Genomic DNA, 22,422 nt, shown 5'->3' on the forward strand with positions numbered 1-22,422 from the left:
CAATTTTTCTTAAAAAACACACCACTTAGAAAATAATTTATGAAACTGATTATTCTAGGGTCCTTTGCCATAATGTTATGATTTTTATACTGTTCTAATGTATTTTAATAGTCATACATGTAGACTCAGGACAGCGATGGTCCAGCAGTTTGGAGCACATGATGCTCTTTCAGGGGAGTTGTGTTCAGTTCCTACACCTGCACAACAGCTCAAGACTGTCTGTAACTCCAGTTTTGGGAGGTTCAACACCCCTTTTGTCCTCTGTGGGTACTGCACACATGATACATATCCAAACACATAGGTGAAACACATATACATATAAAATTAAAACCAAAAATAAAACATTCATGATCACACATATGTTTTGTGTATATTTTGATAATGGGAGTGATAGTGGCCAAGGTTCACCTTGGTAGGCTTCACAGTAGGAGAATTAAATGCTCATCATCAACCAGCCTCTTTAGAAAATCTCATTGTGCTGAATCATTTAAGGAACTTAAAGAAGTCATTTATACGCTTATAGATGTGTAGGTACTATTCACTCAGAATATTTAGTGATCAGAAAGTGAATGAGACTTGGGAGAAACCCAAGCTACTTATAAGGATGACATCATCACAGATTGACTACTATATGAACCTATTCATATTTGCTGTCCTGTCCTTGGAAAATGGTTATATGATGGTGATGTATATATGTTTCCCTTACTGGTTGATGAAAAAAGCAGTTTGGCATATAGAGGCAGGGAGATAGTCAAGACAGGAGATGAGGAGAATTCTGGTAAAGATAGGCAGAGGGAGACCTCGAAGAGATGCCATGTAGCTGATAAAGAATTAACAGGTCCGGCATTCTCTGGTAAGTAAAGACCATGTGGAAATACATAGATTTATAGAAATGGGTTAATAATAAAGGCAGAGCTAGCCAATATGAAGCCCTAGCTATCGGCCAACACTTTTATAATTAATATAGCATCCCTGTGTTTATTTGGGACTGAATCGGCAACTAGATCAGGCTGGAAAAGAAACTCCAGCAACAATTGCAATTTAACAGAAATCACAGAGACTCATTCTCAGTAGAGAGTCATAACGACTGGTATTATTGTTCATATCATAATCACCAAGGTACAAAAGAGCCAGACTGAGGCTCACTGTCCACATCACATAGTCACTAACATACCAAAGACCCAGGCTGAGGTCACTGTCCATATCATGCAGTCATCAACATGTCAAACAGTCAGGCTGAGGATCATGTTTGACATGAAGCACCCTTAGCTCTCAGTATTCTGAAAGCTGCCCCTTCTCACAGACTAACAAGTGCTCTTCCTGTCCCCATATCATCGATACTGGCCTTACAAATGCAGGTGACTGTGACAGGATGTTAAAAGTAGGTTTTGCAGACTGAACTCTGGCTCCATGCTTGTAGGCCATTTATTCTCCAAGCTGTATCCACAGTCCTAAAATCAGGTTTGTGTTTATACATCTTTATGTATTTTGTCTTGTGATAAATTAATATTACTATATTTTCTGCATGTAATTATGCACACTGTCTCTCCAGAGTTCTTGATCTCTGCTTGAAAGATAAAAGGCAAAATGGCATAATCTTTCATTGAAGAGAAATCTGCCCACTGTTTTGAAAATCATTGCTACCAGAAGTAATATGCCCATTCAGGCTGGTTTTGTGATGATTTGCTAAACAATATGAAATTTCATTTAGCAGTCACTGTTAAGAAGCTTATTGTCAATATGCATAGTTTATTTTTTTAATAATTGTGGCTAGTGTTAACACAGGGCTAAAGAATATGAAATGTCTCAAATATCTACAGGAATTCCATATATAGAGAAAAAGTTTTATTTACATATGCTGAAGGTGTAATAGGAACTTCTCATCAGCAAAGATTACATAGGTTATCCTTTTCTTTTTCTCCCTCCCTCGGTCTGCTCCTCCGTCCTTCTTTCCCTCTCTCCCAGATAGTGTATTACTATGTAGCTCTAATTGGCCTCAAATTCTCTGCCTCACAGTATTGGGATTTTCAGACATTTCCCAGGAACCTGGGCTTTTATCATTATTATTTTATAATCTTCAGCTGGAGGCATGTTACTCCTCTCATTACAGCAAACTAGACTATTATGCTTTTATGGCAGGAGAACAGGCTCTTAGTCTTATTTGCATGCCGCAATTTCATGGGGAGGGTTCAGAAACTGAGTTAACCTAGTCTGGTCCTCAGTAGAGTATTCAATTCATCAGAGGTGCTGCAGAGCCTCAGCTTCCCTGAAGGACCCAAAGGTGCAGGGTTGAGAACCGTGATTCAGTCAGGAGCAGTAAGAAGGGGAAGAAAGACTATTGCTGCTAAGAATGCCGAGTGACACCTGAATGAATCTCCCTTTTACTGTTTGTGTAGTTTGAAAAATCTCTTGATAAATGTTATGATGCACAGTCTTCTTCTAATACTTGTCCACAAGAGAACACATAACTTTAAGCCTGTGGAAGACTTGTTTCCTGGGCTGGGCAGCTCACTTATAACCCAAGAGTCTAGGGAATTTTCACTGTCATTCATTACACATGTGGAAACATGTCTCTTTGGTCTTCAAATTATCTCCCTAGTAGGTTGTACCTCTGGTCTTAAGCTGTTTGTAATTTTTTGTGTTCTTGAGATTTTTGGTGTTCTGCCTGAAACTAATGTCTCAAGTTTAAGCACATCAGCAAATAGAGTTGTTTGGGATATTTATTTATTGCTATTATTATTATTATTATTATTTAGAATAACCAATGGCAATTTCCCCTAAAATGTGTTAAGCATTCATATAGACCAAAATGTCCATATTTCCAGAATGGGAAGCACCAACCCTCCCCCTCCTGTAGATTATATCCTATGCAGGAATACCATTCCCCTTAGAATCTCCTTAAGCACTTTCTCCTTCTACTTACTATGCCATAATAGATCACAAGTGAGCACAGAGTAGCCCTTCTGGCTCTACAATGGCGACAGAAACATCAAAACACTGATATTTGTTATCTGGACATATACTGACACTTCTCTTAGACTTAGTCACCATGAATAGGCCTCATATTTGAGGTTATTCTAACCTATAACATTAAATCATTTCCATTCTCATACAAACCACTTCAAGTCTCCCAAAGTAAGACCTTGGAATCGATTTTCTACATGCATGGTCATATCTCCAAGTTTAGGAAGTCATGAGTCACCTGTATTCTACTGTCTTCTCTGATTAGGGTTTCTGTTGCTGGAATGAAATAGCAGGATAAAAATTAACTTGCGTAATAAAGAGTCCATTTCATCTTACACTTCTCAGGTCATGTTCTATCATTCCATCATTGAGGAAAGTCAGAACCTGGAGTCATGAACTAAAGTAGAAGCCATGGAAAAACATTGCTTACTAACTTGCTCCCTATAGCTTGCTCAGCTTCATTTCATATACAGCCAAAACAACCTGTCCACAGGGCCGCTGTCCCCAACCTTGTCAATTATTAATCAAGAAAATGCACTACAGGGTTGCCTGAAGTCAATCAGATGAAGGCATTTTCTCAGCTGAGGTTCCTTTTCGATAACTCTAGCTTGTGTCAAGTTGGCAAAAACAAAAACAGAAAAAATAACCAGAGTACTCTAGCTTATTTTTTTTTTACCCTTAAGTTGGACATCAACCTGAGAGGGAGACAGTATGGGCAACTTAGGCGAAGTTAAGAAAAGTAGTTGGGAATGGATAAGATCAGTATAAATGCTATCAGTGTATGAAACTTCAAAGAATAAGAAAATAACAATTTCAAAAAAGAAGTCATAAATCAGTAGGACAAGGGTTTGACTGTTATGAATTTTATCTATAAATGCTAACCTACTACACATAAAAGTAGCAGCCAGTCCTTTGTATCACTTGTATTCGTTTCTTGAATTTGTTGGTTAGAGGGGGGAAGACATTTCACATGAGGAGTGTGAATCTGAAATGTGCTTGACAGTGTGCAAACGAGAAAAAAGTAACCAGCGACATGCATTGCATCTGTTCACAAATGCTGGTGATATCCTTTCTACAAACCTTCTACATACTGAGAACCAGGAAGGTTCTGCTCTGCTTGTTCTTTTGGGAAGTCATCTGGTATGTAGTATTTAATTAAGTATTTTAGAGCCACTCTTTTGTACTTTTCTAGGTTTCTTCCACTTTAACTAAAGTTATGACAGTTCTGTTCTGCTCCTTTATAATAAAGAATTTACAATCTCTTTGTCTCCTCTCCTTTCCCCTCCCTTCCCCTTTCTTTTCCCCTCACTACTCTCCCATCTCTCTTCTCCTTCTCACTCCCTCATGGAATATTAGTATTTTTTAGTGAAGTCTAACTTACCTTAAAAAGGAAAACATGCTAAGTGTGAATGTGGTGTAAGTTGAATGTATTACCAATGTAAATGGGTAGGTGAAACAATAGTTCCAGATAATAAAATTTCCATTGCTTAGTGTTGTGAGTATTGTGATAATGATATTGTATCATGGAAATAAATAAGACCATATCTTCTCTTCTTTTCTGCCTTTTTTGTTTGTCTAAGTGGAGTACTCACAGCTTAGAAGAAAACACAGGGTACACTTCCTCGATATTTGTCAAACCTAGAAATCTATTGTATTCAGAGAACAACTGCCTGCTCAGCATTGCAAACTATACGTATTTATTCATTATTTCTCATGCCATAATTGTTACCAGAGAAGAAATAACACACTAAATATTTGTTTCCTCCCCAAACATGTTATGTCACACAATTGGAAACTAAACTAAACAGGAGAGTTGGTTCAAATTTGATTTTAATTGTGCACACATTTTCATCAACAAGATAAATATGGAGTCTGAATTTCTTTACCCTTGTAAGAATTATTTTGGTTTCATCATGGAAAAGAAAACATGCATTTTGTAAGTATATCCTATACTCCCTTACCCCATAACTTTCATGAGTATTTGGCAGACACAGACTTTACTCGACTTGTGATTTTAATAGACCGCCTTCATTGAGTAACCACAATTTGGTAATTATCTGGAATGGCATTTCAAAATGCAGTGACTGGATGGTTAACCTGAATTCCCGACAATAAAATAGTCACACAGATGCTGGTATTATGGTATTGTTAATCTTGTGTTTCTGTCCATGTTTTGACCTTGGACTCCCCAGTCCCAGCTTTTCCTATTCTGGTGCAAGTCACTATTTCCAAAATATAACTGATGAAAAAAATGATGATCTTATTTAGAAGTATTTTCTTTCTTGCCCTTATGTTTTTGCACCTCAACAAGAAAGAAAGAAAGAAAGAAGGAAAAAAAACCACCAAAAATACTGAGAAAAATCCAGGGCATAAAGCTAGTTTTAGCTACTTCAACTTACACAGGACATGTTTGTGAAAACAACACACAAATCTTTGAACAGGACGTGATCAGTCTTTGAGCTGCCACGAAACAGCAAAACTGACTTCAGCTGCTAAAAATAATAGTGCCTTTTACCAACCTTCCCATGTGAATCTAAGAAGAGCTAGCCACACATGCGAGCCTTTCTTAGCTTCCGAAGAATACGAAAGAAAAATGACACATCTTAGCTGCCCCACCCTAAAGCACACAGAATGTATCAAAGCCTCATGGGATGCTGTAGCCCATTCCAAAACTTGTTGGCAGTATCGAGGAAGAATCAGGATCACACAAGTCTGAATGGTGAGTGATCAGGAAAAAGAGATTTAATTTGCCAGCCAATCTGTGTTGTCACAGCCCCTGGGTAGTTAAACTGTCCTGCTTGTTGAAGGAATAGCTGTTAAATACACCAGTCATCAAACTCAACCCAAATCTCACCCTAATTTTTTTTCCAAAAATATTTGGCATCATCACTCAAAAATATCAAGGTCTCAGTCAGGAACAGCAGCATATCATCTTATATAAGTTTCATAAAAGCTTTGCACCTACCTGTGTCAAGCCTTCTCTGTCGGCATGGGCTGGATTCAAGAAATACACCAACGGCTGCTCCAGATTGACCAGAAAGAAAGGACCTGGGACGTTTGTCCTTAGTGTCTCTAAGCATGGTCTCATAGCTGGCTCTCAGCTTATCTGTGCCTTTCGGCTTTCACTTCCATACATGGACCTGTTCCCAACAGTAACTCCAAGCTGTCGAAAAGCTATCTGGCAGCTCTCAGCCTCATCCAACACATTGGTGATAAAAATACACATATAGACATCCTTCCAGCCAGCCCATTTCCCACCCTCAATCCTGCCACTACACACTCTTACAAATACACTCTAGATTGGCAGCCTTATTTTCCACATGATTTGGCATATCATCAGCTTCTACCTGATTCACACACAAAGCTTGCAGGGTGTGGGCTTATGCAACTCTGATTTCTTACCAGATTCTTCATTCTGAGAGGATTAGTAATAAGATTTTAAGGGGATCTGAGAGACATTTAGTGAATGAATGAATGAATGAATGAGTGGTTGAATGAACACTACCCCCTCTCCTACTGCATATGAATTAATGGATCTATGCTTGAGGTATTTCTTTAACTGGAAATGACTCCTAACCCTCTGGATGATTCACCTTAAACGAACATCGTAGCAGAGGATCAAAGCTGTCAAAAATCTCTCTGGCAGGATCTTATTTAAACATTGTTGTATTTAGGCTATTGTGGCAGCCCCATTAAGCTAGTAACACTTGATTGAGAAAGTGAGACTTGGAAGATTTTTTACCGTTAAGAATACACACACCTAAGCAAACAAGAATTGCTAAGCTTGTTCATTGTCAACACAACAGTTTCTGCAGCATGTAACCAACTTAATTCTTAAGCAGGGAATAAATCTTACACTGAAGAGTAGGGGGCTTCCTTTTAGTGTCAGATAGACTAAGCCTTCTAGTTTTCTTTGTTCTTCATTTATTTGCAATTTAGATTTTCATTTGTTTTCAAAAGTGAAGTTATACCCCTTAGTTCTCAAGATCTCCAGTTCATTTTTTTCTTTAATTAAAAATAAATTATGTTGTGTCCCCGTTCCCCATCCTCCCTTCAGCCCATCTTGTGTCCCTCTTTCCATCTTCTTCTATGACCTCTGTTTTTATTGTTTCTATTTGTTTTTGCTCTTCTATAACAAGAGGCCAAAGTATTGAAAAAGAAGAAATTACTGATGATTTTCTACTAGCATTTAAAAAAAAAAGACTCTTCTATGTTCCCTTGTTTGAAGGCATAGCAAAATGAAGGCACGCAGGAATAGCTTACTATAGCCACTGGAAAGGAAATCAATTTGCTGAAAGTAGCCCATGGGACAAAGAGGAAATGAAAGAAGCAGGACTATCAAAAGGTATTGATTCCAGGTAATACATGCAGGGATACATAAATAAAACTATTTTTACAATTTGTACTTGTTTAAAATTTTCTATTCTAAATTAAAAGGACAAACTGGTATTGTGGTGCCTTCCTCTAATCCTAGCACTTGGGAAATTGAGGCAGGGGGATCAGGAATTTAAGATAATCCTTAGCTAAACAGGGAGCCTGTGATATAAGAGACCTTATCTCGAAACAAATAAATAAATCAGAAAGCAACACTGAAACAATTTAGGAAAAAAGAGACTTGATGATACAAAAATGTGTATTAAAAGAAAGTACGAAGTAGATGTATTAGTAGAATGCATGAGGAACCTCAGTGCTGAGTACTCTTAAAAAAAGCAACAAGTAGGGAATAATGGGAGGTAATAGGTAATACTATATCTTTTAAAATTAGTAACACTCTTTTTTTCTATGTCAAACAAGATTAATCAATTAAAATCACAATTCATAACTAAAGCTAATCAGGCTATTTTAAAAACCCAAATAATGGAGCCGAGTGCTGGGCATAGCTGACTGCCATCTAACTCAGGAGCTGCTAATGCTTAATCTTCATTTGTTTTCTGCTTCTTAAGTCCTGAGTGATGTCCTTCATTTCATTGTTGCCTATAACTAAGAATGACCAAGTCACAATGTTTCAGCCAAATAGCATCCAACAGACTGAGGGGTGATGGTCCAGGAAAGTTCCCATTACCTGTAGAATGGGGAATGGCCCGGTCTTTGTCTCTCTCAATGAGCTTCTCCTTGAAGCCTAAGGTTACACCAAAGGGGAACAGACTCAAGGACAAACTCTTACAAGGAAAGACAGGTAGGGAAGAAGCCAGAATTAAACATCAAGGACCCTTCAGCTCTTCTTATTACTACCAAGTAGCTGCATCAAAGCCTGAGGTAGCATTTGTCATCATGAGAACGGACATGAGACTTAAAGTAAAACTTGCATTCTAGATAATAAACTCAGGGCTCAGATAAAAGGGTGGTGTGCCAGTCATCACTCCACTAGCTGATCCGTTCTGACTAGTTGCATGGCACTTTTTACATCATATAATTTATTTCCACCTCTGTCAAGACAACAGTTATTCTCCTTAGCACAGACTTTAATCTACAGGCTAATATGTTGCCACATCTTAATGCACTGTACGGTGGTAGGTATTTATTCTACAAGGTGATTGATACACGGGCTCCACAGTGACTCTGCAGCTAAATATAACAGTGATGGGGTGTCTGCTTTCTGTCGAGAGGATTTGCAGACATTTGCTTTGACTGGCTGAACTTCAAACCTCTTGGGAATTCTGCTCTGATGCTAGGAGCATCCAAGGTATGGGGTGCTTGTGTATTCCAAATTGTGTTTGCCATTTTGAGCTTGCCAAATTGAATTGGCATGTTCTTGGTGAAGTTTGCAGCAAAATGGGCCAGTGTCCCGATTTGCCTTGGATAGACAGTACTCTAGGGAAAGAGATGTCTCAGTAGGTTCATGCCTATTCTATTTCTTCCCTACTCTGAGAGATATTTTACAGGTTACTTAGCTGGAAAATATCTCATGATAAAGATAAAACTGTTTCCAGGAAAAGAGGGCAAAATTTTCCTGTGAGCCTTATGGAGGTTATGACTTTATTTATCAACATCCTTTTGTCTTAATCTGAGGAAAAGAGGAGAGAATAGTTCTCTGCGTACGTTGTTTGCTTTGTGGTACCATGTAGAGACTTCCTTTTCAACAAAATTGATTGCATCTTGTGTCAAAATACATCCATATACATATAACTATACACAAAAGTACATACATATGCACATACACACACATATTCATTTGCATATACACTCTCCAGTTTCTCAAGAACACAGCCTCAGTCTTGCGACTCAACTCAATGTCTCCTCTGAATGTTTACTTCTCTTAGATACTCTAAATGATTCATAATAACTACCCATTCGCTTCCTGCCTTTTCGTATTAAATTGTGGCTCCCAAAGGACAGGAGCTTTGTGTTATATACTGGTGTATCTCCAGTGTCCTCAGTGTCTTTTCTATATTAACCAAACCTTAGAATGCATTAATTGAAGAATTCCATGCACTACTGAGAGAAAATTGGATAACTGATAGTTAATTATCAACTAGTGACCATTTCCTTGGCAGCTTTCCTGTTATGTAACATGATATAAACCACAGATTGCATGCTGTCCATGTGGAGAAATATTCTGGCTATATATAAGAAAAACAGAATCTTAAAATACCAACAATGTCCTGATTTAGACAGATGAGCTTGGGTTTTCCATTACTAAGGGTACTGGCCACACTATTTAGTGACAATAATTTGTATATATAATACTAATTGTTAATATGAAACATAGAAATTGATACCTATTAGTAGAAAACTGGTTTTTAAATGTATTACAGGTACAAAGAAGTTGGTGAATTCATTATTTTTCTTTGTCTAACAATATAATAGGATCATTTACAAAAGATTTAGTGAATGATACAAGATTTGAAAGAATTTTGAGAGAGATGCACAGTGAAATGTATAGTTTCTTTCAGTATTTAAAGCAGCTATAATTAATAACTATGAGGCATAAATTTAAGTAATATAGTCACCTATGTGCATTTCTTTTTCTATTTAGTCCATACCAATACTGTAAATCAGTGGCTAAATCCAGGACTGTACCATCATCAGGGTTCAAGTCTTGGCTGCATGCAAAAAGATAATAAGTATATCTTCTACTTATATACATAAATATAAAATATGAAAAGAATAAATGCTTACCTACTCTTGAGGAGCTGTCTCAGAACTTACTTCCTCTGAGGTTTTCTTGGACTGTCCTCAGTACCACAATTGAAAAATTATTTTTTGTCTTCCTTTAGTGCTCTCAGCACACATTCAGATTTCTATTTTAGAGAGTGACTATATTGATACATAATCCACATACCATGCAACTCACTAGGTCAAGAGGTATAATTCAATTGTATTTTAGTATATTCACAGATATATGCAAGCATCATCATTTCCAGAATTTTCTACCAATTCTGCTCCATCCTAGTCATCCCTCAGCCATCATTATCCTCAGCCATCATTATGTAATGTTTTGTAGGTATCCTTACACAGATGCAGACACATACCTCTCTCTCTCTCTCTCTCTCTCTCTCTCTCTCTCTCTCTCTCTCTCTCTGTCGGTGTGTGTTTATGTGTGCTTTCTGATTTATTCATGGTAAATTCTATGTTTATTCATTTGAGGAGCTTCCATGTTTTTCACGAAAGCAGCCTCACAAGTTTGCGTCCTATCAAAAGTGTATGAGATTTAGTTACTTCATGTACACTTGGTTTTGGAGTCAATGTCTCATGTATCCCAGTCTGGCTTTGATCTTGAGTTTCTGATCCTTCTGTCCTGATCTAAGTGCTGGGATAACAGATGGATACCACCGGGATCCTATGCTCGGAACTGATCTCATGACTCTGTACATGCTAGGCACGCATTCTACATGCTACAGCTGCAGACCATTGACAGTTTTAGCAATCTAACTTTCTGGATTTAGCTATAGGACACATAAGTGAATTTGTCACTATAATTTCTATCTTCATTTCATTTATGACTAGCACTGTTGAGCAACTTCTTATGTATGTGTTTTCTGTTTGTATGTCTTCCTCAGAGAAATTCCTGTTAAGTTGCTTATATAATTTTAAAGTTCATTTTTGTTTTTCATTCCAGAATTGTATGTGGTCATGAAATTTAGACAAAAAACCTTTATCAAATAAATTATTGGGAAAGATTTACCCACCTGCTATGTCATTTTTAAATTTCTTGATGCTGTCTTTAGAAGAATGAAAGTTACAGTTTTTCTTCGTCGTGATATTCAGTTTAATATTTTCTTCTTTTACTTTTGTAATTCTATCTAAAGACCTCATTGACAAATTTAAGGTCAAGGTCGTGATTATCTTCTTCTTTGTTTTTTTTTAAGAATTGTATGGTTGTATCTTTTAATTTTCAGTCTTTGATCCATCTTGTGTTGTTTTTAGCTGATCATTTTTCATGATCTGAGGCAGAAGCTCAACTACATTATTTTTGGCTTGTATTGATATTGACTCCTCTTAAATGTTTGATATGTTTCACCAGCGACATCTCTGGTCCTTGGAGCTTATAAATTGGCAATTTTTGGATACCAATTGAATCTCATTATCAACACAGGTCTACTTAGATGATTTTTTTCTTGAGCCAACTTAAGCACATTGACACTTTCTTGGAATTTGTCCATATTTTCTAAGTCACCTAATTTGTTGGCATATGATTGTCTAGATCATTTCCTCTATTATCATAAGACAATACTAATATATGTGTATATTAGGGGAAGTGGAAAAGGGGGGCTTGGACTAGAAAGCAGAGGGGTAATTCAGAGGGAGGGAGAGGAAGAAAGATATAACAATAAGGACACTTTAAAGGCCATGGGAAAAGTTATAAGCCTACTTTAAAATCCATATGTAATATATATGTGCTTACACACATGTATATCACTTTTTAAACTTATTGATTCTTTGTAGATTTCACATCATGCATCCTGATCTCACCTGCCCTTGTTACCCCCCAAAGCAAAACAAAATTTAAAAGTAAAGCCAAAAACCAAACAAAACAAATCAAAACAAAAAAGAAAAAAATAAAGAAGACTTTTTTCATGGAAACTGTAGTGTGGCCAGATTCACCCATTAGTTTTTTCATCTTCACCTGTAAGTGTTCAATGCTTAAGTCATTGGTCTGCTTGGAGGCCTCTAGCTTCTGCTATACTATTGATAATGGGCTCTCACTGGGACTCCTCCTGGATATCCTGTTATTCTGTGTCTTGGAGATCCTACTGTTTTGGATTTGTAGATTTGTCTCCTTCTCATGTTCCAACAATTCATAGTTGGGGTGGATACTGGGATGGGCCAAATCATAGCTCTGACTCTGGGCCTAGGTGGTGGCTGGGCTGGTCAGCCGCCAGCTTCCCCCCATCAGCATCACCTGGGCTAGCTCTCCAGCATTGTCTTGGTCAGCCCACCCAACACTGCCTACAGCATAAAGCAGGGCCAGTTCTCCTGTTCTTAGGCTGCCCAGCCTTCTCACCAACACTACCAGGGTCAGCCCTACTGTCTTGCCCAGCAAGATGCCGGGCCCTTTTGCTGTAGGGGGCATGCAAGTTGGAGTGGGGTCAGCTCTCCTGCTTTCATGGTCTTAGAGCCAGCTCACCTGTGCTGTCACCAACAGGGTAAACTCTAGAGTACTGCCCAGGTCTGGTGCCAGGGCCTGCTCTTGCACGTGCTAGAGCATATGGGACAGGACTAGTTCTCTGCAGGTAGCAAGGCATGGAGGTAGGGATGGGGCATCTTTCCCTTCACCCATGCTATTGAAGGGACCAGATCCTCACTCAGCCTTTTGCTTTAGCAGCCATGACAGGCTGAAAAAACAAAACAAAACAAACAAACAAACAAAAAAACCAGCAAGCAGCAAGGAAAGAGGCCTCTGACTCAGCAACATGTGCTGAGCTTCCTGGCCTTGCCTGACCTTGTCCCAGTCACTAGGAAGCCAGATACCCTCCATGTGGCAAGGAACCAATCAGAAGTTAGCTGGCAGACTCTGCATGTGCTTTACAATAACAGTGGCATACAGAGCATAGCAACTGCCCTGGGACAGCCTCTGAGCATAGAAACCAGTTGACCAATCAACACAGGACAGGTCACCCAAGCCTGAAAACACACCAATCCTGAGATTGTTGGGGGCTCCAGACACTCCCCTTGCTCTATCGAATAAATCCCCGGCCCCATGTCCCTCCAGGTCCTTTCTTCTCCACCCTCTATGTTGAACAGAGGACCCGAGTTAATACAGTTAACTTATTAATTAATTAAAGACTCTCTGCTTTCACATCAGATCAGGTCTCTTGGTGACTTTGGGGTTTAGAATTTGGGCATAACACTATCACATAGCAGATGACAGGGAAGAAGGGTCATCTCTGGTGTTCTCACATCTTCAGGGCCAGTTCATCTGCATCCCTGACAACAGAGTCAGCTCTAGTATGCTGCCCAGGTGAAGTGCATGCCCATGGTAAGGGGTGGAGCCATCTTTCCCATGTGAAGGGGACAGTTGGCAGGATTCAACAAGGGGCAGGACCAGCTATCAGAGGGCCAGTGAGGGCAAGGCCAGCTCAGCACAGCCCTCAGATTTCAACATACAGAGTTCCTATGACTTCTGATGGTAACATAGGCCATGAACATCTACAAAGACCACAGAAAGCAGGACCACAGACCCAGACATGGCCCTAGGTAGAAGCTAGGACCTGGATGTCACCATGACCCTGGTGGCAGCACAAGTCATCCAAATCAGTATGCCCTGGGCAGCAGAATGGCCCTTGAACACCAACATGGACTCAGGTGGCTGACCAGATCCTGAGTGTCTATAGGAACCATGAACATCACCCCATACCCTACCAGCAGCATGGTCGCAGACACAGACATGGTCCTAGGTAGCAGCCCAGGCCCGGACATCTCTATGGCCCCAGGTGACAGCATAAACCCTTCCCCCCAGATCACTATGGCCCCAGCAGCACTATGGTCCTCAGACACTGGCATCATCTCAGGTGGCTGACCAGACCCCAGGCATTTGCACAGCCTTTGGTGGTAACAGGAGTCACAGACATCAACTCAGACCCTGCCTGCTATAGAGCCAAGGACCCAGACATGGCCCTCTGCAACAGCCCTGGCTAGGATGACACCATGGCCCCAGGTGACAGACAAGGGCCACCCAGGTAAGCATGGCTCCTGTGAAAGCATGGCCGGAAGACACCAACATGGCTCCAGGTGTTGGCCTCCATGGCCCTTGGGGATGACAAGAGTCTCAGACATCAATACAGGCTCCCTTGTCTGCTTCAGGGTTTTAGGCCATGACTTGACCCTTGCCTATAGGCCAGGCCTAGATATAGCCTTGGGCTCAGGTGGTAAGCAGGACATTCATATCAGCCTGTTACCACCCTCACCTCTTCTGACTGATTCTCTCCCCAGACCCTGACCCCCCTCCATTCCACATCCCCATCCTGTGCTCACCAGACTGACCAGTATGAAGCCCAACCAACCACCTGCCCCAGAGGCACTGGGTAGGCTCCTAAGTTGGAGCAGAGCTGTTGCTGTAGTTCTTCCTTGGGACCATGGCTAGCCCCCACTCCCACCCCCACTGCCTGCCCCACACACCCATCACCCCATGGTGCTTGGTTGGATTCTGCCCACCCCAACCACAAGCCATGGCATGGAAATGTTGCTATACATGTATCATTTAAATAGTTTTGCTACATACGGTGCTTCCCATAAAATCTGGAGACTCTCTAACAAACATCTAGGTATCAAGCTTGGTATTCTTCCAAGTTGTTGGTCAGTGGGATCCAAGACACCTGCAAAACAGTATAGGCTTTTACCATTGTCCTTGGTTGCCTCCCTGAATTTGAAGATAAGGTTTTATTGCCGAAGACACCATATACTCAGACACAGGACTTGGAAAAAAAAGCTGGAATTAACCTGGAAGTCACCTCCACGAGGACTAGCTCTCATGGTATTGGAAGGTGCTATGCAAGGGACACAAACAATTGGTAATTTTACACAGCTGTAAGTTAGAGAAACCACAACACTGTCCAACACAGCAACATATGTGGTACAACAGTAGTAACCTTTTTATCTTTGGGGTAACTGAGAGTGTCTAATTGAGCCTAAGCCCCACTCAATGTGTTGGAATTCATACTTAGTACTGTAATCATAGCTTCACAAAGCTGTTAAATATAACAGACTTTAGAGTAGAACCTACTGTTTTTCTAAAACTAATTATCTGTCCTTATAGCTATAAGTAAGTGTAGTTCTCACTCCTCATCAAAGAAACTTCTTTTCACAGCAGATATATATCATTCCAGAGATACACAGCTGGTCAAAATACAGAGATTAAAAGGTTGTTGGGTACCCAACACCAATTGGCACACCTACAGCACAACCCCTACACCCAAGGTCTCAAGTCAATTGAGAAAGACAGAGTAGAAAGATTTCAATAGCCAGAGAACCAGCACACATGCTGTTAGGCAAGTTTGTCTAGACATGAAAGGGAAACTGCACCCAGGAAGTCTCAACAATGAGACCTGTATGACAACAATAATTAGTCTGACAACATGGGTGCAGGGTATTTCACAGCTACTGAATTATCACTGACTACTAAGGAAAGGAGAAAGGGTTTTCTCTCAGAATGAGAACCTGATAGGTTATCTATTCTCTAGTACTCAGCACTAAATAGGTGTGTGTGTGTGTAGTAACTAAAGGAAAGGTCATGAATTTGATAGGGAGTTCAGGGGGCAAATGAGAGTAGTTAGGAGATAATAGGGAGGACAGCCAATGATGTAAATACACCATTCATTTAAGAAATTCTCAAAAAATAGAAAATTTAAATTAGAAGAAGAATAATTTATATACCATTGGATTACTTGGTTTATGTCTGAGGCTGACTGTTATTGTTTTCTTTCTCTTTTATTCCTTGAGATATAGTCTTGTTACACATGCCAGGCTGACTTTGAACTACCCATGCCACCTAGGTTGGCCTTGTAATTCTCCTGCCTCAACCACCTCAATGTAAAGATTATGCTTTTCCATGTCAGGCCCAAGGCTGATTTCTTTTCCTTTCCCCATTTTCCCCTCTCTCCCCCTCCTTCTTTTGAAGGCAGACTAGCAAAGTTTTATTGAGAAATAAGGTAGCAGCTTCCTGCTACAGAAAGGTGTTTGGAGAAGGTGTTGCCCCAAGCTGTCTGTGTGTGATAAGTTGACTGCTGAGGATTAACTGCAATTGCTGATAATTAAGTGTTTTTCCTTCTGGAAGGTCAGTGGTTATGCTCTCTGTTAAGTTTTAGATCTTGTAACTTAGGCCTTCCCTTTGTTTCTCTTGACAAATCTAGCTAAGCATTTCCCAATTTATCCGGCTCCTTACGTGTCACAGAGCATTGCTCTACAGAGTTCAGACGCGTCCTTTACATTTTAGTCTATCCTGTCTAAATCAGCGCAGTCACCTCACCCTTTGTCTGCCTGCTATTTGTATGCTACACCACCCTTTTCCTTATATTTGTACCTTTAAAACGAGTGTGTCTTCTATAAACAACATAATTGGATCCTGTTTTTCTTTGTATAAATACAGTCTGACAATCATTGCCTTTTGATTGGATTATTGAATTTGCTGTATGATGAGCCAGCATTCTGTCCCTGTCTTAAATCACATGAAATAAACCACTTAAAATCTGGAACAATTTATTTTGACTCATGGTTTCAGAGTTACAGTCCAAGTTCTTTATTTTTTTTACAATTTCTGTTTTAGGTAAATATTTTATAACCAGCATATTAATTGATTTAATTACTTTTCCACCATATTTTCTCTAGGGCTCATCATGTAAGTATTGAAATATAAAAGAAACAGTTCATATTTAAGGCAGGTGAATTCTAATGACTTGCTCTTAAGTGCAAAACTGTACATATACTAAATATAATAATGTAATGGATCGGAAAATACAGTTTATAATGGGTTTACCCTATGTATTAATTTTCTTAGCTTCTCCTAGCATTTTCCTTCCTTACTGCTCTTGTCATGTTCTTGGTTGTTGGTGGATATATTCCACACATATTATATTTATTATACCATGCTATATATTTCTATTATTTATAACCTAACTTAAGTATTGCATATATGAAAGTTATAGCCAAAGTTGTAAATATCTGCCATTTAAATTGGCCAATGGAAGGATGAAATATGAATTTATAACATCTGTAAAGTTTCTTATTACAATTACATTTATTTATGTTGCATATGTATGTATATGTTGGAGAGTATACATGCCACTGTGTAACTGTGTGAGGTCTGGAGACATTTATACTCAGTTTCCTGAGTCAAAAACTTGGGTCCTGGCAATTGAACTCAGGTTTTTAGGCTTGGTGGCAAAGGCCTTTACCCAGTGAATCAGCTTTCCATTCATATAATGTCATTTAATACTATATAGTTACATTTACAGTTAGCCTCTGGGTGGCTTTGTAGTACAATCTCACAATAATTGTTTTGAGACTAACATTATCTATAAGGTGATTGTTCTAAACGCAAATCTTCTCAACTTTTGCTTATCAGTTAAGCCTTTTTATGGTTTCTTAGAAATGTATCTTTATGGTTATAAGGGTCATATGTGATATTTTTAATACAGCATATAATGCCCTACAACCAGGTAATCTCTGCTTGTCTGGGATACTCTATTCATCTTACTGTTGTTCCCTTATAAATGGCACATTGTTTTTCTCTGGCCATTTTTAAGATTTACCCATCTATTGACTGTTTGGTTTTTCATGCTATGCATGTTTGGTGTTCTCTTTGACTTAGAATTCACTCTCAAAATGTCTGAGATGTTCAACCTTTGTGTCTCCACATATGTTTCCCTTCTGTTTTCTTTCTCCTGTGTGTTTCTGAAAATGTCTGTATTGTTTGGTGAACCTTATATTTTCCCAAGACTCTATAATTCTTTTCTTTCTTTTCATCAGCAATCAGTGAATTAATCAAGTGTGTGTGTGTGTGTGTGTGTGTGTGTGTGTGTGTGTGCGTGCGTGCGTGTCCGTGCGTGTGTGTGTGTGTGTGTGTGTGTGTGTGTGTGTGTGTGTGGTGCCCATGCGTGCACCTATGCATATGTCTAAGTGTGTATGTGTAGGTCAAGGGGTAATTTGTGGGAATTTCCTTCCAGAGAGCCTGGGTCTTGGGACTAGAACTCATGCTTGACAGTAAATACATTCATCTTCAACCTCTGAGCCATCTCACCAACCTTATGCATTTTTCATTCTTTCCTCCACTACTTTTTTTGTAAAATGTATGTCTATTTTCAAGTTCATTAACTCTTTCTCCTTTCAGTTCAAATATCATGTGATTTTCTTTTTGTGGGTCTCCATTTGTCTGCATTAAATAATTCCTTTGCTGTTTGTTTTATACTCGGAAGCTTTCTTGTCCGTTGTCTTAGTCCCCATTTCACTACTGGCCTGCAGGCAGCATGAAATCATCACTAGATCATGGAACATGATGCCCTTTATGAATAATCCCAGTGTTCCTCAGAATATTGTTTGGTTAGACATGTCCCATTCTCGGTTGAAGTTCAGGTGTCAGTTCCTTCCTTTGGAAAGAACTTGGAACGATCTTGTTCACAGCTGTTTCCCTTAGGTAAAATCTGTGAGCTAAGACTCTGAGCTGCTGTCAGAATGCTAGTAGGGTAATAGTAGGAGTCTCTTGACAGTCTTACAGCAACAGAGAACTTGGTGGAGAGACAGATGGGCTCCAGCCTGAGGTCATGGGGCTCCCAAGCCACTGCTTCCTGATCTGAGATAAGGGATGTCAGACTTTCAGTGTTTCTCACTGTTTGAACCAGGATTCGATGGGGAAACCCACTCTTGGCCATATTTTCCCAGAACTTGGTTTCCTCAGCAGTCAGAAAGGACACATGATGAAGAAAGCCCTCCACATGAAGAACGGGAGGATCAGGCACCCCAAATACTTGCCTCTGAGAAGTTTTGAGTGAAGGCTCTGCCTTGCTAAGCTGGAGAGCAGGGGAGTGGAAGTGTTCATGCTTCAGATTTCCAAGATTCTTGCCTTTCTCACTAGATTTTTATGAGCTGATTATTTCTTCATTTGCTGTCTTCCCTTAGAAACAATTTCCAGAGGACTTCATTAAAATATAGTTTCTATCGGTTTCACTCTAGAATGCATCAGAAGTGTGTCCTGTGATAGATGTAATGGCAGGGGCTGAACTTTCCCAGATGCAATTCTCAGGCTATGTTGTGGTGTGAGAACATTATAGGCAAACCATATCTTCTGCATTGCCAGATCTCGGAGCCTAGGATAGTTTCCAGCAGGCATCAGGTATTCAACTTAATTTCCTTGTTTTGCATTTTCAAAAGCTTAGATTATATTTGTTTTCATTTTGAAGCTCTTAGCCCATGTACTTTCAGTACTAAGCTCTCTCACAAAATCTTATTTCCATTTGAGCACACTTCCAAATTTGCGTGTAGAACTGGAGGAATGAAATTGTTTGCTTACAATGCATAGAAAACCAATGAATTATCCAAAAGACATTGCTGACTCATTTCTTCTTTGGATATTGTCAGTTTCCCCATTTATCCTTAAGATAAATCACTAGAGGGATCTGTCTCATAAATAGCAGGCATTCTAGTAAGTGCTGCAAGTTTAAGGGCTGAAATTTCATCTCTACAATTCCCAAAGCAGACACTTCATATGGTCCTCAAGGCAGCTGCTCCTCAAGTGAAAGCTGAAACACCCCAAACTTGAAAGGAAAAACATTTTCCTTAAAGAGTTTGCTAATTCAAGATGACCTTTCCCCACCTCCTTGACAATTTGCACTTGCCTATGATGCTTAAAGAGGTCAAGACCATGATAGGGAAACCAACCAACAGAATCAGTTGACCTGAGCAAGTGGGAGTGCAGGGTTCCCAGTCTGACAGCTGGGGAACCAGCATAGGACCAAACCAGGCCCCCTGAACCTGGGTGTCAGTTGGGAGGTCAGGGCAGTTTATGGAGCCTCTAGCAGTGGAACAGTATTTATCCCTAGTGCATGGACTTTGGGAGTCCATTCCCCTTGGAGGGATACTCTCTTAGCCTAGATACATGGGGGAGGGTCTAGGCACTGCCCCAAATGATGTGACAGATTTTGATGATCCCATGGGAGGGAGACTTCATCTTCCCTGGGGAGTGGACTAGGGGGTGGGATGGGAGGTTGGTGGAGGGCATGGGAGGAAGGGATGGAGAGGGAACTGAGATTAGTATGTAAAATAAGATTGTTTTAGATTTAAATAAAAAAGAAACAGGATAGGGAACATAATCACAAAGGGGTTATCAGCATCAGTTGAGTCCTTATTCAGTGCAGGTAAAAAAACAAAGCATTAGTTGGCAGAGACAATCTAAGGGATGGTTTATTTTGACCCAAACTTAACATTCATCCACCTTTCAAGGGAAGAGAAAAGGCAGATGGTGGTTGACATGTGAGCCAAAAAAGGGGTGCAGCTGTTCAGCCCCCACAGCTGTCCTTGGGACCACATGAAGAAACAAAGGAGCAAGGATCGTTATCAGATCAGACTCGTGTTTACAACAGATGATTAACTTTCCAGAGTCACACTGTGTAAGTCTCCAAGTCTCCAGTTGCATTACTTTCTTCCACTTGTCTAGATTTTCCCTCCTCTGAGTTTTTGTTTTAACTCTTATTTTTGCAAATGACAAATAATGGTGCTTCGTCTTGGAATTAATTTATTTTTGTTTTTCTTGACTTTTCTGCAAAGTCCATTCTCATCTTAACAGTTTGATATATTTGTCATGATGCTTTTCTAATACGGTGAATCATGAGGTCATATGTTGCCTTAATATAATGATAACACAAGTAAATGAAATGTATAGAATTTAAGCTGCTATAACAACTGGCCTATCCCTGAGACAGCTCTACTTTAATAACCATTTCAGGAACTAGCCTTTAATGTTATATATAATATTAAATATAATATTAATATATATGTGTGTGTGTTTCAGAATAATTCTTTAGTGGATGAGGGCTTTTTGAGACAGTGTCTTGCTATATAGTGCAGGTTGACCTTAAACTACTACTAATAGTAGGCTTGTTGCTACTCCTATTCTGTATAGACACTGTCTTTATATTCCAAATGTATACCTTATACAAATATCCTTGATCAAAATCCAAAACAAAGAGCTGTTACTACTTCTGTTTCTGGGGAATGTAGAGTATGAGAGACACACTGCATGATAATGATAACTTAGTTTATATTCAAAATGATGATTTTGCTATCTCCATAATTAATTGCAATTAAGAAATATAAATGATTGCAATATCTTGGGTACAATAAGACTCAAGAATAAGAATGCAAACCCTTTCACATTAACACAATTTCACATTTCTTGTTGCTCATTAAAGGGACCAGGATTAGATGTGGGAAATAGATATTGCTGTCGTATTATCAACACTTTCAGTACTGTTAAGTTAGATATTAGATTTAGTATAGGAGGAGAAATCATGTTTCTACATACTTTCTTCCACATTCACATGCATCTTAGTTATCTCGGCATGATAATTTATTTTCAAAATTAATGAAATAAAATTCTAAGAATAAGAAAGAATGCTTTCAGAATGCAAAAGTTTTAAAAGTTATAAAAAGCTAATGTCTGCATTAAATAATATATGGCTGCCTTCCCTGCTACCAGTATACACAAAACATTCATATTGGCCATTTTCTAAGGGACAGCAATGTCAAAACTTAACACAGATCAGTATCATATCTGTCAACTTAAATTAACACATTGAAGACAAGGAATAGTACCTACAACATAAGGATTAATCATGCTCCCACTTTTCAGCCCCTAAAATTTTGTTCTCACATTCACATAGACCAGTTGCAAGGACTAATGTACTCACCATTTGTATAATGTCATTTCAAGGGAATTGTATAGATGGCTATGCAGAATTGGAGTTTGCCTTTATCACTTTACACTGAGAAACAAATCCTGATTGTCATGAGTAATATTCCATGATGGGATATGCTGTGATTTTCTGTTCCCTCATCCATGGAAGGACATCTGAACTGTTTACAGGGCATAGCTATTAAAAATAAAATGTCTGTGGACATCTGTATATAGGCTTTGGTGTGAACATTAACAATTCATTTCTCCAGGATAAATGTCCAGAAGCATAATGGCTGAGTCATGGGATGGCCATCATATTTAGTATTTTTGAGAAACTATCAATCTGTCTTCCAGAATGGCTATAAAGTTTTACATTCCCAAAAGCAATGAGTGACTATCTGAGTGAATCTGTCTTTCTGCATTATTTTGACTATATGGAAGCAAAATATTATAGTCAGAAGTAATGTTTTATTGATATTCTCTGTTATTAAATGCTTATGCTTTGGCTGTATTTGCCTTGGATTTTTAGAGCAATTTTATGGTGATTTTGAAAGCTTTTAGATTATTCATCATTTGTAAGATAATTTACAAAAATTTTCTCTGTTTCTATCAATCATGGTTTTATGCATTTAATG

General features: G+C 39.1%; 1 protein-coding gene across 1 annotated transcript in view; it reads right to left on the reverse strand.

Moving 5' to 3' along the window:
• Positions 1-6,102, reverse strand: part of Slc8a1 (solute carrier family 8 member A1) — a 351,192-nt gene extending 345,090 nt beyond the window's left edge. Inside the window, exon 1 of the mRNA XM_040738197.1 lies at positions 5,930-6,102. The gene's annotated coding sequence lies outside the window, so the exon portion shown is untranslated. The remainder of the gene's footprint in view (positions 1-5,929) is intronic.
• Positions 6,103-22,422: the final 16,320 nt, after the last annotated feature.

This window comes from Mesocricetus auratus, unplaced genomic scaffold (genome assembly GCF_017639785.1).
Source record: "Mesocricetus auratus isolate SY011 unplaced genomic scaffold, BCM_Maur_2.0 Super-Scaffold_100676, whole genome shotgun sequence".
In the NCBI taxonomy this organism is placed as follows: Eukaryota; Metazoa; Chordata; class Mammalia; order Rodentia; family Cricetidae; genus Mesocricetus; species Mesocricetus auratus.